Raw genomic sequence first — 13173 nt, forward strand, 5'->3', positions numbered from 1 at the left:
CTCAAGCCATTCGATTGTCCCGGACTCGGTGTAGGTTCTCTAACACGAACGCCATGACCACGAGGCTCCTTTCACCGCGCAAACCTTTGCTCACTCGCACCGAGGTGCAAACATCCGTCCATTCGTAATAAAAGATTGTCTGCTGTGACGTCATCGTCATCAAGGAGTTTTATTTATTATGATTTACGTTTAAACCGTTGCGGTGCAGTTCGGCTCCCGTAGCGCGCCGGTTTTTTTGTGAATGGATCGGTGGCGGAGGGGGAGGGGAATCCCGTTCATTCATAAAATTCTACCCACGAGGGGCGGGAGTTGGAGCCGCGCGCCGATTTTTGGGAGTGGACCGCGCACCGTTTGCGGACGGACGGTCGTGCGTTTTGGTGCTTTGCGAGTTTGGTGCGCTCCGTCCCAGGGCACCTTTACCTGGCTGCGTGCGTGTGCATGTACCTGAAGCATGCCTTGCTAGCCGCGGCGAGGGCCCTGCCGGGCACCATGATGCCATGTACGGCTTTCCAGCGTTATCTCGATCAAGAAGTGCCTTTAGTCGCCTTGGCTGTGCCTGTAACAGTAAGTACGATTACCTTTACCCATCGAGCTAACTTACCTTACATCTACCTTCTCCAAATGTAAAGACGTCATAATTGCAGTAATACGTCATATATGGGTTTATATAAGAATAGTATATTTCATATGTGACCCTTGGTACTGTCGTACACTGACTTAGGGCTGGGAGGGGTGGAGGGGGATTGGGGATATACAAAGAATGTTTTGGAGAAAGAGAGAGAATGTGATTGGAGGAAATGGATACACAAACACAAGGAAACGTCGAGATAAAGTTCGTGAAGGAAAAGAGAAAACAGAATTTGGAAAATTCCTCCAAAAGTTTGTGGATTCATATATGGAGAACAACTGGGTAATCTCTTCTTTTATCGCTATAATTATATAAATGATGATGCAGGAAACGAATGCAGTCAATGGTTTCCAAACTGCGGGGGGGGGGGAGGGGGGGCGAGGGGGGGTGTTAGGGTGGAAATCGGTGCAATTTCAAATTCTGAGACACGCAGACAGGTATAAATGGGATGTTGGGGGAGCCCTGGAGGCAGACAGGACGTGGCGAACTGCCTTCGGGGCATGCTCGAACAGGTATAGCAATTCAATCGTCTCGGGGAACACTGGATCGGAGGTATTCGTCCTTTCCTCGAGGCTTTGTGGGGGGAATCCAGCCTTTATTGAAAATTTTAACAGGTTATGCAAGGAAAGCCAGACGCTGAGGTTCACACTCCGGCACACCTGTACAATTGAGGTATGAGTAGTGGAACAGATGAAGATTGTAACAAAGCAAAACTACAAGGAGTTGGACATTAAATGGAGAACCTCTGGCACTTGGATTCTTCATCATGCCATGAGACAAAACTTTCCAATCTGTTGGTAAAGTTGCAAAAAGTTTGCGATTTTAGGTCATTTTGTATAGAAGCCACATACTAGATCACAGAAGGTAATGCACACCTTTCTACCTACCTTTTCTGCTGTTTTGCCAGCACACAGCATCAGGCCCTCTCGGCAATCTTCCGCATACTGTATGCAATGAAGGTAACCTCAACTAAAAACGTGAGGCAGGTAGTGTCACAAATGTACCTTGTGTGGTCATGGACTCATGGCCAAAGTTATTCTTCCCAGGTATCATAACCCTAACCTGAACCATAAACCCTGTGTGGGGCACATGACCCCTCATGAACATTTCCTTGCTGAGAAATATCTCTGGACAAGTCACAACTTCATCCCATTGCTGGAGTATAGCCCTCACCTTGGCATAGAGCTTGGAATTTGCCAAGGTCCTGGCACACAATGGCCTACTGTTTTTCAAAGGTACCCTGGTATTTTAACATAGACAAGCGAACGCTCACAGACAAGCTTCATATTTATGCTGAAAACGTGAAAACAAAAGAAATTAAATGTTTGCTGTATTATGCAACGCTCTGCATGCTAATCGCCAGGGTGGCAGTTTACGGTCAAGGCAGGTATCGGACCCAGTCTAAATTTGGTCTTGACAATTGTAGACGCGCCATTGTGGCAGGACAAGCAACATCGCAAATTATTCAACTTGACTTAAGAGTTTGCTAAATAATATGTACTAGCAACGGTACCCGCCCTACGGGCGGGGCTTCAATTGGGAGGCCCAAATGTAAAGGCAAAATATCAGAAATTGAAGGCTTTTTTTTTTATTTTAAACGATTTATATAAACATCCGTTAAATCATATCACACACAAATCATCAACATCTAAACAGTATTTGTAGAATTTCAATAAAAGCCGCATCACTGTTCATATTGGTAAATATTATTCCATCGTGTTTGGAAAAACTGGAAAATTGGAAAAATTGGAAAATTGGGGAAAAAAATTACAAAAACAATTGTTGCCTATTTTACTCCAGGGGGTCCCAGGATTACCCACTCAAAATTTTGTTGCGATCGGTTCAGCCGTTTTTGCGACACCTGGGAACAGACAGACAGACAGACAGACGAACAGACATTTGGTGAATTATAGTACGATGTAGAAGACTGTCTACATATTACATATGCAAAAATGGAATGATATTGAATCCCCCGAGCTTTCCCTTGTCTGTCCCACACGCATTCATTCTCTTCCCTTCTCTTTCCTTCCCCCTCCTCATAATATCTTCTTTCTCTCTTCACCCTGTCATGCAAAACTGACTCCTTTAACCCCTCGTGTTCCTAATCTCAATTAATCCACCCTTTGTGTATTCACATGTGACCCTTAATCACAACCCTGATGACATACGACAGGCCCTTAAGGGTGGTGGTGTTGGAAATTATATTTCATACATTCATTCATTATTATTCATTCACTTTGTGCAGAAGAATAGGAAAAGGAGTCTTTTTAATTCAAATAAAAATCCTCCCCTTGTATTGAGATCGGTGGATTGCGGTGCCCAAGTATACGATATGAAATCTTATGTTTGATGTCTATTGATGAACTATCAACTTCCGTTTCCGGTTTCCTGGTTGTGGTTGCCTCTCTTGGTCTTCCGAGTGATCCGTTTCCAAAAGCTAAGTAATTGCTCCAGATTTGTCTGTGTAGCCATTGATTTTGTTGTCTGTTTGTGTCATTTGGGCTGGCATGATGGCCTAGAGGTACGCATACTCGCCTCTAGGCCATCTAGCCTGGGTTTGAATCCCGACCCAGCTATAAACTCTCATCCTGGTGTTTCATAGGAAGGGTTATTTCTCAATGTGTGTCCTGTCCCTCGGATAGATGTTAAACTGGGAGTCACATCTGCCAGCATTAGTTGGTGGACGTTATAGATTCCACAGTATCCTTCGCAAAGAGTAGGCGAGCAATTGCCGGCACCATGGCCAAAAAATTCCTGCCCTAAACTTGTGTTCTCCCTGTCCTAAGGAAATTCAGTGCAAAAGGATCAACCCCCAAGGGGTTCGCCACGCCCCTTACCTGGGCGTGCAGATTAGTAGTAGTAAGATTTTGTATTTGTCTATTTTTTGTATTTTTTTCGTGATCATTCTATTGATGATCCGCCATCTAAGGCGGACGGAAGTAATGTATATACCCTTGTTTGTTTGTCTGTCTGTGTAAGAGCAGGATATCTCAAAAAGTTACGAACGGGTTTGCACAAAACCTGATGGACATGTTGGGTGTGTGACAAGGAACTAATAAGATTTTGGTGAAGATCCGGATACGAGCGTTTTTTAATCTTTTAATTGATTCTTCACCGTTGAAGGCCAAAAAGGATGTATAGCATGAGATTTCAAAAAGTTGTTGATGGATTCGGCTGAAACTTGGGGGATGAATTGAGTAGGTGACGAAAACAAACCGGTAAGATTTTGGTTCAGGTCTGAATCCAGATCCGGCCTATCGGTGGGATACAAAACATAAACTGTTCAGCCTGGCGGAGGTATGCGCTATACCGAGTGATGTTCTCGTTTTGATCCTGCATCTCAGGCTCGGATAGCTTTTGGCCTACCTGCTTTCTATTTTGTTCCTTGATTAAACCTTGTGTTTAATGAGATATTGATAGAATCCAACTTTACTCTTCTCCATTCTTCCTCTTCCTCTCCTATCACTCCAGCAATTTAAACCTTTTAAAAAGCAATTTTAAAATGTTCTATCTTCCCACATACTTGTCTCCTATACCTTCCCCCTAGTCTGCTATATATTTTCTCCTTCTCGCCATCCCTTGATGACTCTAGATATCTGTTTATCTCTACCTCAGGTCATCCTCTCCATACTCATGATCTCTTCTACCCCAAATTACTCCATTCCCAAGCACTCCCCTTTTCCAGGTTATTGTGATTTTCCGCCTCTCCCTCACCTCTTTTTGTCCCCCGTCGCACCTTTGACGTGGCGACCCAATTTTCAATAGCGTTCTTCCTTATGCCTGGATTCACCGACACACCAGATTAGAAGTTGGTACTTCGCTTATTTTTCAAGATATTCCGCTCACAACGTTCAGACATACATGGCGTCAGACATACATGGCAGTGGCCATATTTGATTTTGACGTGGGTTGTCCCCCGTCGCGAAAGGGGGACTATGGTTTTCCCCTGCATGCGTGCGTGCGTGCGTCTGTGCATGCGTGCATGCATAAGCGAAGGACCGAATTCTAATTTGGTGTGTGGGTGCAACCCACGTCAAAATCAAATATGGCCGCCGCCATGTATGTCTGACGCCATGTATGTCTGAACCTTGTGAGCGGAATATCTTGAAAAATAAGCGAAGTACCAACTTCTAATCTGGTGTGTCGGTGTATCCAGGCATAAGGAAGAACGCTGTTGAAAATTGGGTCGCCACGTCAAAATCCAAGATGGCCGCCACCATATACATGTCTGAACCTTGTGAGCGAAATATCTTGAAAAATAAGCGAAGTACCAACTTCTAATCTGGTGTGTGGGTGTATCTACGCATAAGAAAGAAAGCTATTGAAAATTGGGGTCGCCACGTCAAAATCCAAGATGGCCGCCGCCATGTATGTTTGCGAACCTTGTGAGCGGAATATCTTGAAAAATAAGCGAAGTACCAACTTCTAATCTGGTGTGTCGGTGTATCCAGGCATAAGGAAGAACGCTATTGAAAATTGGGTCGCCACGTCAAAATCCAAGATGGCCGCCACCATATATAGGTCTGAACATTGTGAGCGAAATATCTTGAAAAATAAACGAACTACTAACTTCTAATCTGGTGTGTGGGTGTATCTACGCATAAGGGAGAACGCTATTGAAAATTGGATCGCCACGTCAAAATCCAAGATGGCCGCCTTGCGTCTTCCACTTTGTCAACTCACATCACTTCAACGACGGGGGACCTGGGCGTAACGCTTGTTGTTTCTTAGTTGTTGGTTGGTTTCTTCCTTTTCTGTTTCGGCCTGGCATTCGCCTTCCTCTTTTTGCTGTGTTGTACAGCTTGTTCACCCCCATGTGTCTTTCTTCCCACCCCGTTGATCTCGCTCTTATTCTAACTCTCACTTATACTCTGCTGTTGGTATTCTCCTTTCTGTCCACTCTGCTCTAGCTCTTCCAAAAGCCTTCATCATGTACACAAAAAGTCCCATTTTTTCGTGCTATTGCGTATTGTGTATCTGCCTGTCACACTTGGACTTGTCCTCCAATCTGCTATCATCATCCTAAAGACTGGCTATAAATCTCAACCTGTTATTATAGTCCTGTTTAGCTTTTGCATTCATCCTTAGGCTAAAAAACACATCGTTATGAATGACACACTTTAACCCCTCCTCACATTACATATTAACTTAGTGTGGATAATTCAGTTTTCAGAATAATTTTCTATCCTAGGCACATCTTTGTAATATAAGATAATATTATATCATATATCGTATATCATATATCATATATCATATATCATATATCATATATCATATACGATACGATACGATACGATATAATTAGATATGATGCGATTTGATATGATGTGATTAGATATGACATGACATGACATGACATGACCACTCCTTTTTGCATCATGATGATGTGTAGAGCGGCCGAAGCAGTTTCTTGGCTATTGGGCACAATCCTGGACGGGTCGCCACTCCAGCACAGGATACTCAAATGGCTCATTCTTCCCAGTGAACTGGTACTCAATTTGCCGACCTCGGAAGGATGACAGGCTGAGTCAACACACCTGGTGTTAATTCAACAGCATGACAGGGGCTTGAACTCAGGACATTGCGATCTTAAGCCAGCCACCTGACCGTTAAGCCAACACGTGGCTGAAAATGAAATAAAGTAAAATAAAATAAAATGTAATATAATATATAATACACTCGTATGTTGCCTTACAAGGAACCAACGTAGGAGGAAGCCTTTAGGCCAATCAAAGCCTGTGTTAATATTGCCAACCTATGGTTGTTTGTCCATGCTCGATCCTTTTAAAATGCTGAACCGTAAGCAAGCAAGCAGCACGTACCATTTTAAGTCTTCGGTCTGATTTAGCCGGGGTTCAGACCTCTGAGTTCCCAGAGTCGGAGCGGACGCTCGAACCAGTATGCCATCTTATTTTTCTTCCTCTTTCTTAGATTTGTTATTCCCATCCAACATATTGTGTCAATGAATTTATCTTTCTTTTCTACAGTGCATTCAGCTAGGAGTTGGCTATTTGGCACAAGTGCATTGCGAAAAAGATTCTCTTGTTGAAACTGCCCCAACGGCATTAAGAGTCAACTGCATTGAGTGGATTGACATTGCATGTAAACCAGACCAGACAAGGCAGAACAAGCAGGTTACAGAACTTCCTTCCTTAAAGTCATTAGTGAGCCAGGTGGGTTTTTTCTGACAATATGATAGTGGCACTGTAATTCTCTTGCATCAAATCCTTAACATTTGGATCCACACTTTCTGGAATGCCTGTCCATGGCCTAAATATGACATTTTATTAAGTCCTTTCAAGTGAATAATAAGGACAGTGAATGATGGACGAAGCAACACCGTATATGGGATTCGACCCTGGGATCACAGTCTCATGAGTCAAGTGCTCGGAACAAAGAAGTATGAGCCCCAGTAATTGTATGACTTTGTACAAAACACTAATCAGTAGTTTCCATGCCGAAGAAGATCCCTTCTCATGGATAGCCCCCTTCTCATCAATCCTGCATGCTCCCATTACATGGATCTACATTTGACATTGGCTCGGCCAAAATGTCAGCGAAGCATTTCTAATGCCGGAAGAGTTGAGAGTCGATTTCCGTCGATGCCCCCTAATCTGCTGAGTAACCTGAGAGATTATGTACCGAAACGTGAGGACAATCTCCAAATTATACTCGCCATCGCCATTGATATCACAATTATGGCACATTGGCAGAGTCCTTCACATGATTTAGCAATGATATTGTCATAACTTGAACTCTGGCAGTTCTAGGGGTGATACTAAATGAACTTCTGATCATGCATTTTAAAAATACCCAAGTGGCTCACGAATGCCCTTCAGGATTACTTTATGGTTTTAATTAATGTTGTTTTTTTTATCGTAAGTTTAGTGGTACAGGCCTAATTGCATTATACGGTTTGATTTGTATTGTAATACAGTCCTCTGCAAAAATTAATTTTTTTATTATTAGCCACAGAGTGGGCACTTACAGGTTAGGACATCATTATAAGTGTTCATAAAGAACACATCTGGAGATTGAGCCACATATGTCGCGGATCGATATTTGCATGCGCAAGAGCACGATAACTCAGATAAAAGACCCAAAAGGTTTGTTTAACCTCCCATATATTTATTTACAATTTTCTCATAATAAACCTCTGCAAACCGAAAGGCACCAAAATTAAAAGGAAATATTTTGATGAGTGACCGTATTATTCTTTCTGTTCTGAAGTTGCAAATGGAATTTCTCGTAATAAGTGCTCGATAAGCAGTACAAATTGGAAAACCTTTACGCAGTTCCAGATGCTCTGAACACTCGCAGTGCTGTTTCATAAATAAGTGTGACTTCCCCATGATCTTGAAGCCTGGTGTTGGTTTAACGGTTAAGGTCGCTGGCTTGAGATCCCAGCATCCTGAGTTCAAGCCTCTGTCATGCCATTGAATTAACACCAGGTGGGTTGACTCAACCTGTCATCCTTCCGAGGTTGGCAAATGAGTACCGGCTTACTGGAAAGAATGAGCCACTTGAGTATCCGGCCTCGGAGTGGTGACCCATCCAGGATTGTGCCCAATGCCCTCGGAAACTACTTCGAAAGCCCTGTGCATCTGAAGATGCATAATGGTCCAAGAGCTAGGGTACCTTTTGTGCAGCGTCTGAGGCCAAAAGGTTTGATCAACTTTTCTAAACCAAAATTTAATGCAGATTCCAAAAATCCATTTATTATGTGCCGCAAATGTTGCGGTTTGGGTGAAAAACGCGTTTTTTTGTTGTTTTTCTATATTTTGGCGAAATCTGAAAATTATGCTGTAATTCTAGATATCAATTTTACTCTCTGGTATATGGTCATGTGAGGTATCAAAATAAAGCTACTGACCTGGAGATCACTCAATAACACAAATAATATGAAATTAAAATATAGTTGCCATGGTAACAGCCATTTGAGTGGCTCTGAAGTCCAAAAATATAAATTTCACGCTGTAATACATTGTACATTTTAATGTGGAATCAGAGGCCAAATGGTTTTTAAATCATTTCTAAATCATAATTTTATGTAGAATCTGAATATCAATGTCTTACGAGCTAGACATGAAGCATTTTGGGTGAAAATCACATTTTTGTTGGTTATGCGTATTACACAGAAAACTTTGAAATTGGGTTTTAATTCTAAATACCATTTTATCATCATTTATATTCGCATGTGAGGTATCCACATGAAAGTATTCACATACAGTGTATATACATGTATTTTCCAAGGATAACAGTATTTTTAGAGTGAAGTATAGTTGCTATGGTAAACAACACTAATCCTGAGCTGATTGCTTATAAAGGTTGACGACTAGCACCTACTAATGAGGCTATCATCATATATGTATCATCATATATATCGACCACCGTAGAAACCATTAATATGTTGTTATGAAATATATTGCATGTGATTGGTTGCCATGGTAATGGGATTCATTAATTATTATCAAAGTGCAGATCATGACACAAGAAATAAGCTTCCATTGACATATCGTTTTCATAAGACCTCTCTGACAACTGTTCTCATAATGACATCCTCCTAAATCAGATGCATAAAAATGGTAAAGTAATACAACAATAATTATTGTTGATACAATTGAGATACAATTGGTGATGGGATAACTACATCAATTATAATTGATGTAGTTATCCCATCACCAATTGTATCTGGTCTATTTGGCTATAATACCTGTCACCCTCTAATATCTACTGTTCATATAATTATTTACTCTATCAGCTACAATATGCTAAGTTATGCTTATTACTACCACTCTCACCAAACCACAAAATACTAACAGTAGTGTCATAAATTGTCATAAACGGTCATTTCAGATTTCGCCAAAATATAGAAAAGTAACAACAAAAAAACGCATTTTTCACCCAAACCGCAACATTTGCGGCACATAATAAATGGATTTTTGGAATCTGCATAAAATTTTGGTTTAGGAAAGTTGATCAAACCTTTTGGCCTCAGACGCTGCACAAACGGTACCCGAGCTCTTGGACCATGAGGAGTGCTCTTATTATTAATATTCCCCATGATCTCTTCTCACCCAAAAGGCTAATCTTAAACTGCATTGAGTGGTGCGAAATTGCACCACTCATTGCGTTTGCAAAATTGTTTCAGATGGAATAACAATAGTGCAAAAATTGTGTTCAATTGTTAATTGTTTTGGTTATTTATTTATTTATTTATTTGTTTGTTTGTTTGTTTGTTTGTTTATTTACTATTATTATTATTATTATTTTATTTCTTTAAATTAATTTATTAATTTATTTATTTGTGTGCAATCACCCGTATCAGTTGGGACATGCAGAAGTGGTCTAATTGCCTCAACTGAAAGGTCAATTTTGGGTCCAACTACAAGTTAACAAATGTTGTAGTTGTACTCCCCATGCTTCGCATGCAGTAATGCCTCCGCGAGTACACAGTTTTATAAAAATAAATAAATAAATTGGGATACGTAACAATGCTGACGTCCTGTCTGCGATCACTTGCTAGTGAAGGTTCAAGATCTCTTGACAAAAGAGTGGGTCATTGCATGCCGTGCCCAGGCCAAATCCTACGTTTCGGCCCTAGAAGGCAATGACAGACCATCCAATGTATTCTTTCCCAGGAACCTGCCAAGAGGCTCAGATGTCCCTGTGGTGGCGTATCAGCACATCATCGTATTGACACATCTCCCTGCTCTCAAATGTTGTGTTTGTGTGCTTCCCCTTCTCTCCCCATCTTGTTTTCCGCTCCCTCTTTTTATATATTTTGTTTGTCTGGTTGATTTGTTTGTGAAGTAAATGTTAGCTCTTTCACGAGCCTCGATTCAGTATACAAAAGCACCTACTCTCCTGCTGAAGAATGATAATTATCCGATCATTGATGGCTTTTCAATTGCTGACCTTGTTTTAGTATCGACTGTTTATAGTTCACTATCTGTTTGTCTTGTATCACAAAAGAGGGAAACAGAATAATGACCGCAGGTTTGGCCTCTGTAAGTATCTTGTGCTTTCGTTGCCATAAGAGTTGTGGGTTATTTAGATATTTCCTTCAATGATGCATATATGTGGTTAAATTTATTTATTTAGCTGTTTCCTACAACAACGAACTGTGGTTTTGTGTACCAGGAGCAAAAGGTCCAGCATTGCCAAGGTGCAGACGGTGATCGCCACAGGCCGGAGGCACTAGCCCAGGAGTCGGAAGGTAAGAATCGTGAAAGTGAACCGAGGATGCAAGGTGCAATTATGTATATTTGTTTGTGTTTACAGCTCGGTTCCGGGAATATTCCAGCTGGTCGACGTATGCATCCAGCAAAACGATATTCAAAGGACAACGAACCCGAGTTGAAAATGATTGTGACGCCTTGCAGCATTTGCAAAAGAATCCCCGCAATGGCGGAATGAATCCGACTCCGTCTCTCGGCACATCTTTTCAAATTGCTTTTTCTCCGAAGCCCAACGCTATTAAATTTGCGAAATGACTGTCTATTACAGCACGAGTACATAAGCTATGGTTAAACGAGCACCTGCTGATGTAATCGATGCGCTAACATCAGCATGTCCAGTGGAATTTGCTCGCGATGCATGGAAGTCAAATGGAAATGATTGCATGCGATTGTTCTTGGCGCATCGAGTGTACACGACTCTCGGACACGAATGGCGACTCGCCACCGCGGGGACATCCGAGCCTCTTGGCAGCCAATTTGATCCCTGTGATTGCGCCAGCAAAAGGCAGGAACGCACTTAATTAAATTAATACTCACTTTCCCAGATTTCCATCGAGCATGATGCTCAACGGTCAAACAGCACTTTGCGTGTCACACACCACGGCTCAGCCTCTGGCTTTCCTTTGATTCTTGCTCACCTTTGTGGCAAGGCAAGCTCGCAGGTTCAAGGGTGTGTCTGGCAGGATGGTCCTTTGGTTGTAAAGTGTTTTGTGACCTTGCATGAAGCACTGTGCAAGAGAGCCAATGTGTCAGCCTGCCGGAGTCGGAGATGATGTCCATGATCGTAATACAATTTTTTTGCATACAGGATAGAAGCTCGTGAAAGAGTTGACATTTATCACACAAAAAATCAAGCAGACACATAAAGTATATAATAAGGGGAGCGGTAGACAAGATGGGGAGAGAAGGGGAAGCACAAACGCAACATTTGAGTGCAGGGACATCGGGAGATCTGTGGGTGGGAGGGGGCTTGGGGGGAGGAGGCGTGGGAGAAGTATAAAACACAAGGACACTGCAAGGACTTCCAGGAAAGAAGTTGGTATTTCAAAACGGTGGATCTGGGGTGTATTGTCCAGGTATCCTTCTTGGTAATCCAGGAGTTTGTTGGTTTGATTTCCATTTTAAATATAATTTTTTGTCAAAAATCACCACAAATGAAGGGGGGGAGGAGCAGGGATCCGGGAGGGGTCAAACTGAGCAAAATGTCCTGAAGACCCCAAACCATAGTAACTATGGCTGAAGAAAATGGATTTCTTTAAGTGTCCAATTCCCATATCCAGGATAGCAGCAAATATTTCACAGGAATATCAAACCTCTTCCTCATATTAGCCCAAGACAGATATTACTTCCTGATATTCATTCGTACTCAAACCCTCTGTCCAAATAACCGGTTGCCTTGTAATGGAAAACAAACATTTTATCATCGTTCACCGTTTCTCATAAATCCTTGAAGCAAATCCCAGGTGTAGTATACTTTTTGCCGTTGACAAAAGTTCTGTTGTTTAATTCATTGAGAAGCCGTTTTGTTGTTTACACTGTATTTGGAGATTGGGAGTTTTAAGGAACGCAACACATACACATATGGGGCACGTAGCGATGCCTAACATGGCAGTGTGTTCCCACATGCATTGCAAGTAGTTCCACCACACCAGTCCCAATGAAGCCAGGATTGCAGAATGATGTGGAATGGCTGCAGTCGAGATGGGGGAGAGAGGGGAGATAATAATAATAATCAGGAGTGGGGTGTGGGAGGGGACCAGGTTGTTGGGACATAACATCCCTATCGATCGTAACTGAATAATGTCAGACCTCCCGAATACCTTCATAAAGTACATATGATCATATGGCGTTTTGCCTTTATAGCATAAATATTCAGAATGGGGGATGGAGTGTGTGTGTGTGTGTGTGTGTGTGTGTGTGTGTGTGTGTGTGTGTGTGTGTGTGTGTGTGTGTGTGTGTGTGTGTGTGTGTCTGTGTCGTTATCTCAATATGCGGGTTTCAGAAGGTAGAACGGATTCCTCCCAGGTCTCAAAGTATATATTGTCGTGTGTGTGTGTGTGTGTGTGTGTGTGTGTGTGTGTGTGTGTGTGTATACATGTATGAGTTTGTGCACCTATATGTGTATATGTGTGTGTATGTGAAAGTTGTTGTTGTTGGCTGCTTTCTCCACACGTGGGTGGTTTTCAGGAGTCGGAACAGAGACCACCCGGGTCTCAAAGTATCCACATCGGTGTGTGTGTGTGTGTGTGTGTGTGTGTGTGTGTGTGTGTGTGTGTGTGTGTGTGTGTGTGTGTGTGTGTGCGT

At 42.1% G+C, this 13173-nt stretch overlaps 1 protein-coding gene across 1 annotated transcript in view; it reads left to right on the forward strand.

The window, feature by feature from the left end:
- Nucleotides 1-342: 342 nt before the first annotated feature.
- The window catches only part of LOC137438011 (ETS translocation variant 1), a 58680-nt gene continuing 45849 nt past the window's right edge, over nt 343-13173 (forward strand). Inside the window, exons 1-2 of the mRNA XM_068132856.2 lie at nt 343-564; nt 10772-10847. The gene's annotated coding sequence lies outside the window, so the exon portion shown is untranslated. The remainder of the gene's footprint in view (nt 565-10771; nt 10848-13173) is intronic.

Source organism: Myxine glutinosa, chromosome 12 (genome assembly GCF_964187855.1).
Source record: "Myxine glutinosa chromosome 12, kmMyxGlut1.1, whole genome shotgun sequence".
NCBI classification, from domain to species: domain Eukaryota; kingdom Metazoa; phylum Chordata; class Myxini; order Myxiniformes; family Myxinidae; genus Myxine; species Myxine glutinosa.